This window comes from Rhynchophorus ferrugineus, unplaced genomic scaffold (genome assembly GCF_030347505.1).
Source record: "Rhynchophorus ferrugineus isolate W39M unplaced genomic scaffold, kcgeb_rfMv2 rfM5, whole genome shotgun sequence".
Lineage (NCBI taxonomy): Eukaryota > Metazoa > Arthropoda > Insecta > Coleoptera > Curculionidae > Rhynchophorus > Rhynchophorus ferrugineus.
Window position 1 is genome coordinate 8,379,736 of NW_027472584.1, and position 7,373 is coordinate 8,387,108.

The 7,373-nt window shown below is 29.6% G+C and overlaps 1 protein-coding gene across 2 annotated transcripts in view; it reads right to left on the minus strand.

Annotated features, from left to right (window-relative positions):
• The window catches only part of Delta (neurogenic locus protein delta), a 196,666-nt gene extending 189,940 nt beyond the window's left edge, over positions 1–6,726 (minus strand). Inside the window, exon 1 of one of the 2 annotated variants that reach the window (XM_076406225.1) lies at positions 6,443–6,726. The gene's annotated coding sequence lies outside the window, so the exon portion shown is untranslated. The remainder of the gene's footprint in view (positions 1–6,442) is intronic. The other variant, XM_076406224.1, reaches the window with a different exon arrangement.
• Between the last annotated feature and the right edge of the window lie 647 nt (positions 6,727–7,373).

Sequence of the window (7,373 nt, forward strand, 5' to 3'; positions counted from 1 at the left end):
AATTTATAAAATTAATTTATTAGGGTTGTTCTGTTGTATAATGTAAGCTTGTTGTAAACTAAAAGTTAAGAGTAAACACTTATATACTATACAAATTCATGTCGTTTGGTTCACTTCAATCTTCTGATTTGCTGTTTGTTGTCCAGTAGTTGTGCTGCTGCCACGTTTCTGTGACTTAGCAACCTTATTTCGTATTTTGGGGCAAAATTTTCGTAAATTCATTTGATTTCGAGGTCATCGTGCAGTTCTTTGTTGTTTAGTTGGCAGCGTTGAATTACTAGTTGCTTTACAATTGGCTGATAAAGCTTCATCTCTTTGATCTCTTCGATTTTAGATTCAGCTGGAGATATTTTTCGACTAACCAGTACTGTTTTTGATAGTTTGATTTTAAGTCTCACCTGCTCAAATTTGACTGTTATAACGTGATTTTATAACTAATTAATGATTAAGTCAGTTATGAATATTGCATAAAAAATATAGCTTTCAAACAAAAAATATAACCTATATATACCTAGATATTTTAAATAATTTGTTGAAAAAAATATTACAAAAGATTTCTATAATAACATTTATCAACTCAATAAATATATCTAAAATCTAATCAGTTATTTACCAATATGAATTATTATTTGTATTTTCAATGAAATTCAATAGACATCCGCATGTGTTTGAAACAATTTGAAATTACCTTTTCCTCTCCATTGAGAGACTTCCACTTTACCAATTCATGTAAATGACTACTTATTCTAAACTAACTATATTGCAAATAACCCTATCACCAGACATTTGTTATATATATTTTGTTATATATATTTTCTTTATAGGAAAATTATTATAAACAAACCAAAAATAAAAGTATTTATATTAAGTTAATTATGTTAATTATAACATCTGATTAGTACATAATTGATACTAAGATTATTAATTAACTAATTAAAATAGGAGTATACATTAATATGATATAAAATAGTGGTACCGAGGTGGATGAAGTAGTTAAATTAGTACAATGCTATGATTGCGCTATGCTTCTCAAGGAAGCTGTAACCATGCTATAGAATTTGGTCCTATTGTATGAAACGTAAACAACTAATTGGAGTAATTTGAGCATTTTCTCATTGAGGGGGCACGCCACTTATAGACTTAAATTTCTTAATTAACAATAAATAATCGATGTTGATGCTTTGGCTCGTGATATTTTCGATCAAACCTTTGATGTCCATAATGCTGAATGTATGGTAGTTCCAATAATATGTTTCAATTTTCACGATAAGTGATATAATCATTAACTCGCTCGAAAAGGTTCACATTTTAATTCCATTTTTAAACCAAGTGAACCTTATTGAAGTTACTACGATATGTAGAACTTAAATAAAAATTAAAACATCAAAGGTTACGATAATAATATCGGTTCAGCACAATCCCAAAATATAAAAGACAACCCTCGTACATGGACACTACATTTTATAATAATTTATTTTATATATTTAACTAAAATAATGAAAATATTAATGTTAAATTTTTATGTTTTTTTTAGGTACTCAAATATTTCAACATTAAATTATATTTCGCAATATTTGAAATACCGGAATAATTTCATCATAAACGATGATTCACCGAAGATGAGTTTTAAAACAAAGAAATTGGCATTTGCGAAATACTTTATTAAACCAATAAGGTTGGATTAAATAATGATTAATTGAAAAGAATTTAAAGTATTTATATTACAATAATATAACAATATTATACAGGAGGATAAAATAATGTTTAATTATGGATTTTTTTAATTTCGATTTAAAAGTTTTACTAACAGAATTATAAGTATATTGTTCTCTGATCTCAAAACGAAACAATGATCAATTTGGGTGTTCTAAAAGTGAAAACCAGGATGTTCCGGTGACAAAATTATTATTTCATGTATTGTGTGGGAGTTATACTAAATTCTAATTAATTTGCCGCCAAATACACATTGAAGATACAGTGATAAATAATATTAATGTATTATTTTTTATTCTGAACATGATTCAAATCATCTAAAACAATGCCGACAAAAATATATGTATAATAGGTATACAGCTTGGTTTATTTCGAGTTTTTAGGCTTCATTGTTAAAAAAAAACTGAATATGATTCAAAGCATTGAAAATACCAGATTGCTACTTTCCAAAATTGCCAATACTGATCAGCCGTGTGCGATTAATCACAAGAGATGATAGTCAAAGGGAGGAACGTCTGGGGAATATGGCAGGTGAGATAGAACTTCTATTTAAATATTTCCATAAACATTTTCACGCATTTTTGCAACATGTGGCTGAATGTTATCATAATTGTAAAACTGATCGTTTATAATTTTTTATTTTATAAAATTTGATTGTTTACAATAGTAAATTACACCTTAAAACATATACTAAAGAAAACGAGACATAAAAAAAACGAAAAATATTTAATAACTCAAAATACATTCGTAAATTTTAATTACTAATATTTTCCAAATAATATACCCACACATCATCAGAATTTCAAAAATTTAATACAATAACTCCATCATTTGTGACTAAAATATAAATTGGTTTCTCCATCTATATCCTTATAATGGTTTTTATAACAATACATTTTTCCAAGATTTTCTATCGAAACCCCCATTGTATGAAAAAGAAATGTAAGAAGAAATGTTTAAATCAACAAATATTTAAATTACATTATTTTAATTATAACCTCGTATAAATATTAAAAGGTTCTCCATACATGACCAATATTCGAAGTACTCTCCAAGATTGTATTAGAATTTCTTTATTAACACATTATTATTAGTCGTTGCTGATTAAACTATAATTTGTTTTTACAATAACTTTTACAAAATCTCTGTTTATATCAAGCAGAACCCTTTTTCATCTTTATTTAATCTCTAGAGACTTTAAGCTTTTAGCTTTTAATAATGTTCATGCATTTATTAACACACTTTTTTTGCTATTATTTTTATTATTATATTACTATTTTTTGCACACTTCACAGCACTAGAATATCAATTGATTTGAGTCTTTTGAGTATGTGTCCTGCTTGAATTGCTATATTTCGGTGTATATAACTTGACAGTGGAGAATCTCCTCATGTTTCGTTGCGAATGTTCTGAGTATCTATAGCATCTCTATACTATCTACGATACTTCTTACGACTTTATTCTGAAATACTTGTATTTTATTTACAATACTTCTCGCGGAACTAGATTCTATAGGTCCCAACCAGTTTTGGAACTTGCTTATACTACAACAACTTATTATATGCAGAAAAGTGGAATTTTCATCCAATTTACCAATATATTTTTTATATAAATACAGTTCTTTTTAATGTGCCCCTTCCGAATGAGTTTGATGGAGATTCATCCGACGATATCTTGGTATATGGGAAATATATCAGATAACAGGTCAATTGAAAAGTTCCCGGTCTACCATAGTATAACCAAATCTAGAGAATACGGTGGATGGATGGATTTTCCCATGGTTTTCACTGACTAGTAACACGGTGTATTGTCTTGGTGAAGCAGCACTTCTTTTTCTTCATATGCGGCCGTTTTTCGGCGATTTCGTCCTTCAAACGGTCCAATAACGCTATGTACTAATCGCTGTTGGTCGTCCTTCCTTTTTCAAGGTAGTCAATGAAAATTATGCCATGCGCATCCCAAAACACAGACGCCATAACTTTGCCAACCGATTGTTGGGTTTTCCCACGCTTTGAAGCGGGTTCATCTTGTGCAGTCCACTCGGATAACTCGATTGGACTTCGGAGTGAAATTATGGAGCCATGTTTCATCCATTGTCACATATCAACGTAAAAACTCGGGTTTATTACGCTTGATAATCTTCAAACACTGCTCCGAATTATCAACTCGTTGTTGTTTTTGATCAAAAGTGAGATCGCGCGGCACCCACTTTGCACAGAGCTTTCTCATACCCAAGTATTCGTGTTCATTGACATTCACGTTCAATTGATATCTTTAGAATGTCTGCTATTTAATTCAATTTCAATTTACCGTCAGTCAAACCATTTTGTGGATGTTCATGTTTTTGTCGGTAACAACCTCTTTTGGACGTCCACTGTGTTCACCGTCTTCGGTACCCATTTCACCTTGTCTAAACTTAGCATATCAATCCTTGATGGTTAGTTTTCCTGGGACAGTGTCCGGAAACTCGGCATCATTCCAAATTTTTTGGCTTGAACTGTATTTTTCCCTTCAAAAAGCAATATTTTATCAACACGCGAAATTCCTTTTTATCCATTTTTTTCACAATAACAAATGTTGCTTCACTCAACATGCTATAATTCACAAACTAATGATCCGACCGCTGTCATATTTAAACACGCATCTTTTGAAGGTTAGGGCTAACTAAAAAACATATGGATTTAATTATAGTAGCGCCATCTATGTATAAGGCCGGCGACTTTTCAATTGACCTGTTAGTATCATTACATACAATGTTATTGTTGTATGTGCAGTTTGATTATATATAAATTCAATATGTTTATATTATCCATGTCTAGGTCTAGTTATTTATATTGTTACTCGCTTTTATAATAAATGATACCAATTTCTGGTAGCTTTTTTGCACTGTTGTTGGTGGTGATGTGCATACGTCTAAAGTAAGTATAGAACTAGTCCACTTCCCTGCGGTATACCATAGCATCCTTTATTACATAGTAATTTCCTCTTGTTTGACTCTATGGTAAACATTCTAGCTGAGATGGAAAACATTAGCAATTCAGTGTATTGATTTGTAAAATTTTCTATTTTTGAACATGTCTACCATAGGGAAGGTCAATAGTAATGAGATTTGAAGAAGTATATTCTTACGGCACTAAAACTCATTGAGAAGTAGGCAATCTCTCCAAGCACCGATTACAGATTGATAATGATGATGATTTAAATTCGTTCATTCGAAACTTGTTAAGGAATGTCATAAGTGTTAAGAATGTGTACATCATACATTTTAATATATAGATAACGTATAGATAAAATAAAAATACCTCACTGTTGCTAGGTCAATATTAATAACAGTGATTAATTTCACAAATAACGCGTTTTGATTTTTTTTATTATGATATAATTAAAACCTCAAACTTATTTAATTATATATAATTCCGACTAATCAGTTTTCTAGTTATTTTAAAATGTTTCCCGACAGTTAATACACGTTTTTTACATAATACTTGATAAGTTCTATAAACATTAACCCACATTCCCAATACTAACCCGGTCAGTCCCAACTATTTGTATCCAATTTAGTTACGATAGTTCTAACTAATAACCTGTTTAATTTACTTTAGTTTTATCCAATCTATTTTGTTTTGTTTAAAATACGTCGTCTACCTACATATAGTTATTTTTAAAATATTAGGAGAGGATGTAGAATTAGACTAAAACGCAGGTTAATATCCCAAAATAAAGTTATATAATAAAGGAAAAAAACGTGCAGTTCTATCAATGGACATTGTCTCACTATAATCAGCTGATTAAATATAAATGTGACTAAAATAATTTAGAGACAACAAATCTGAAAATATCAAATCTCAATAAAATTTTCCGACACGTGAATCATTGTGAAATGATCCTATAAATTATGAATGATTAATATTAATAACATTAATATCAGGTTATAAATAATTAAATTATAAGAAGTTTTATTATATCACCAATTAAAATGGAATAAGACTAGTTAAATATCCATGTTTTTTTTTATTCTGAATTGTGATCCAGTCTATCTATTCAAAACAACGAGACAACAGATATTTGATAGTTTATAAATAACCAGATTCTATTCCAAAGTCAGTTATGATTCTTGTCCAGACTATTATAAATTATTTATAGTTAAAATCTGTTATAGTAATTATATGTAGATGATACATCGTAATGTTTTAATCATATATATGATGTCATTTAACAAAATCATTCAATATTCATATTAGATAAAAATTATTTTAATTTTATCTGATTTTAATTAAAATCGTAACATCAAAGTTTATTAAAAAGTCGCCACCCTAACACACGTGTTAATCCACATAATTTATGATGGAAAATACTCAATATGAGCAACTATTTTCATGTTTTATGATATTTCACTATATTAATATAATGAATATTATAAAATTCTATAAAACGACAAAATAAAAAAGGTTTAAAAGCTATTTATTTGAGAGTGTTGGTGTTGCGAACGTGTCAATTCATTCATATATATTCTAGAATAGTATTAAAAGAATGTATTTAAAATTGAAATTAGACTCAGGAATATAACAGTATAAATAAGATATTTAAATTTACGGTGTTATGACTTCCAGGAGTTTCTCGCAATTACGCTCGCCATTTTTTTGGCATTTACTGGTTTAGGAAGCACCAAGAAAATAAACAAACTTATAAAGCACACAAAGCCGCCCTAAGTTTAAAATTAAACACATACCAAAATAAAATAAAATCTATCCATTTGAAGGTTAAGACCGTCACCTTTACTTCTAAATAAATAGTTTGTCATTGCGTTAGTGTTGCACAGGTTATATACACATCACTGGAACCATAATAAAATAAAAAACAACTAGCGGTTGATTATCACGAACTAACACAACGAATATTAACGGAAAACACTAACGGGTGACACTAGAAAAACGTAGAAATAAGTGAAAAGTTGAAGCCCCACTGATGAAAAGCCGAAAAGCAATTTTCTCTCGTACGGATTCCCGTGTAACTAAGATTTTACGTTTATAAAAGAGCGAGATGGAGATAGACATTTTAAACGTTTTATATTTAGCGAATTAGAAGCAAGCACTATAGCTTCGACCTCTTCCAAGTAAGTTATAAATATAACGGAGCGTCTGTTTAGTGTATTATTTGTTTGGTTTCATTCAATTATTTCAGTTTTGGTCAGGGCCAGGTGCGAACCAAGATAATCAACTAAATATTTTCTTTGGATTTGGAGAGAAAAACCTCAATACAACTCTCCTTAACTATTTCCAGTACCTTAACTTGCGTTGTCTCAGTTGGATCGTGCCTTTCTCTAACCAAACAAACACAATGTTGCGTCGCATTCATGTTTTTTGATTTATTTACACTTTGAACTATTATTGGAATTTGGAATGTTGCTGACGAGAAAGCTGAAACGTTTATATCTTACTTAATTCGAACTGTTTCGATTCGTTCCTTCACTGTTGTATACTTTTTCCGTAAACCATTTATTTTACTTGTAAATGTAATTTGAAGTTCACAATTGGTCGCGAAGCGTTCAGTAAAAAACTGTTAATAAGGTCAGTGCTTTTTCCTTCGGATATTATGACAACAATATATAAATACACTAAGAGACAACAGAAATAGAATAACCAGTTGCTTTATTTTAGTCA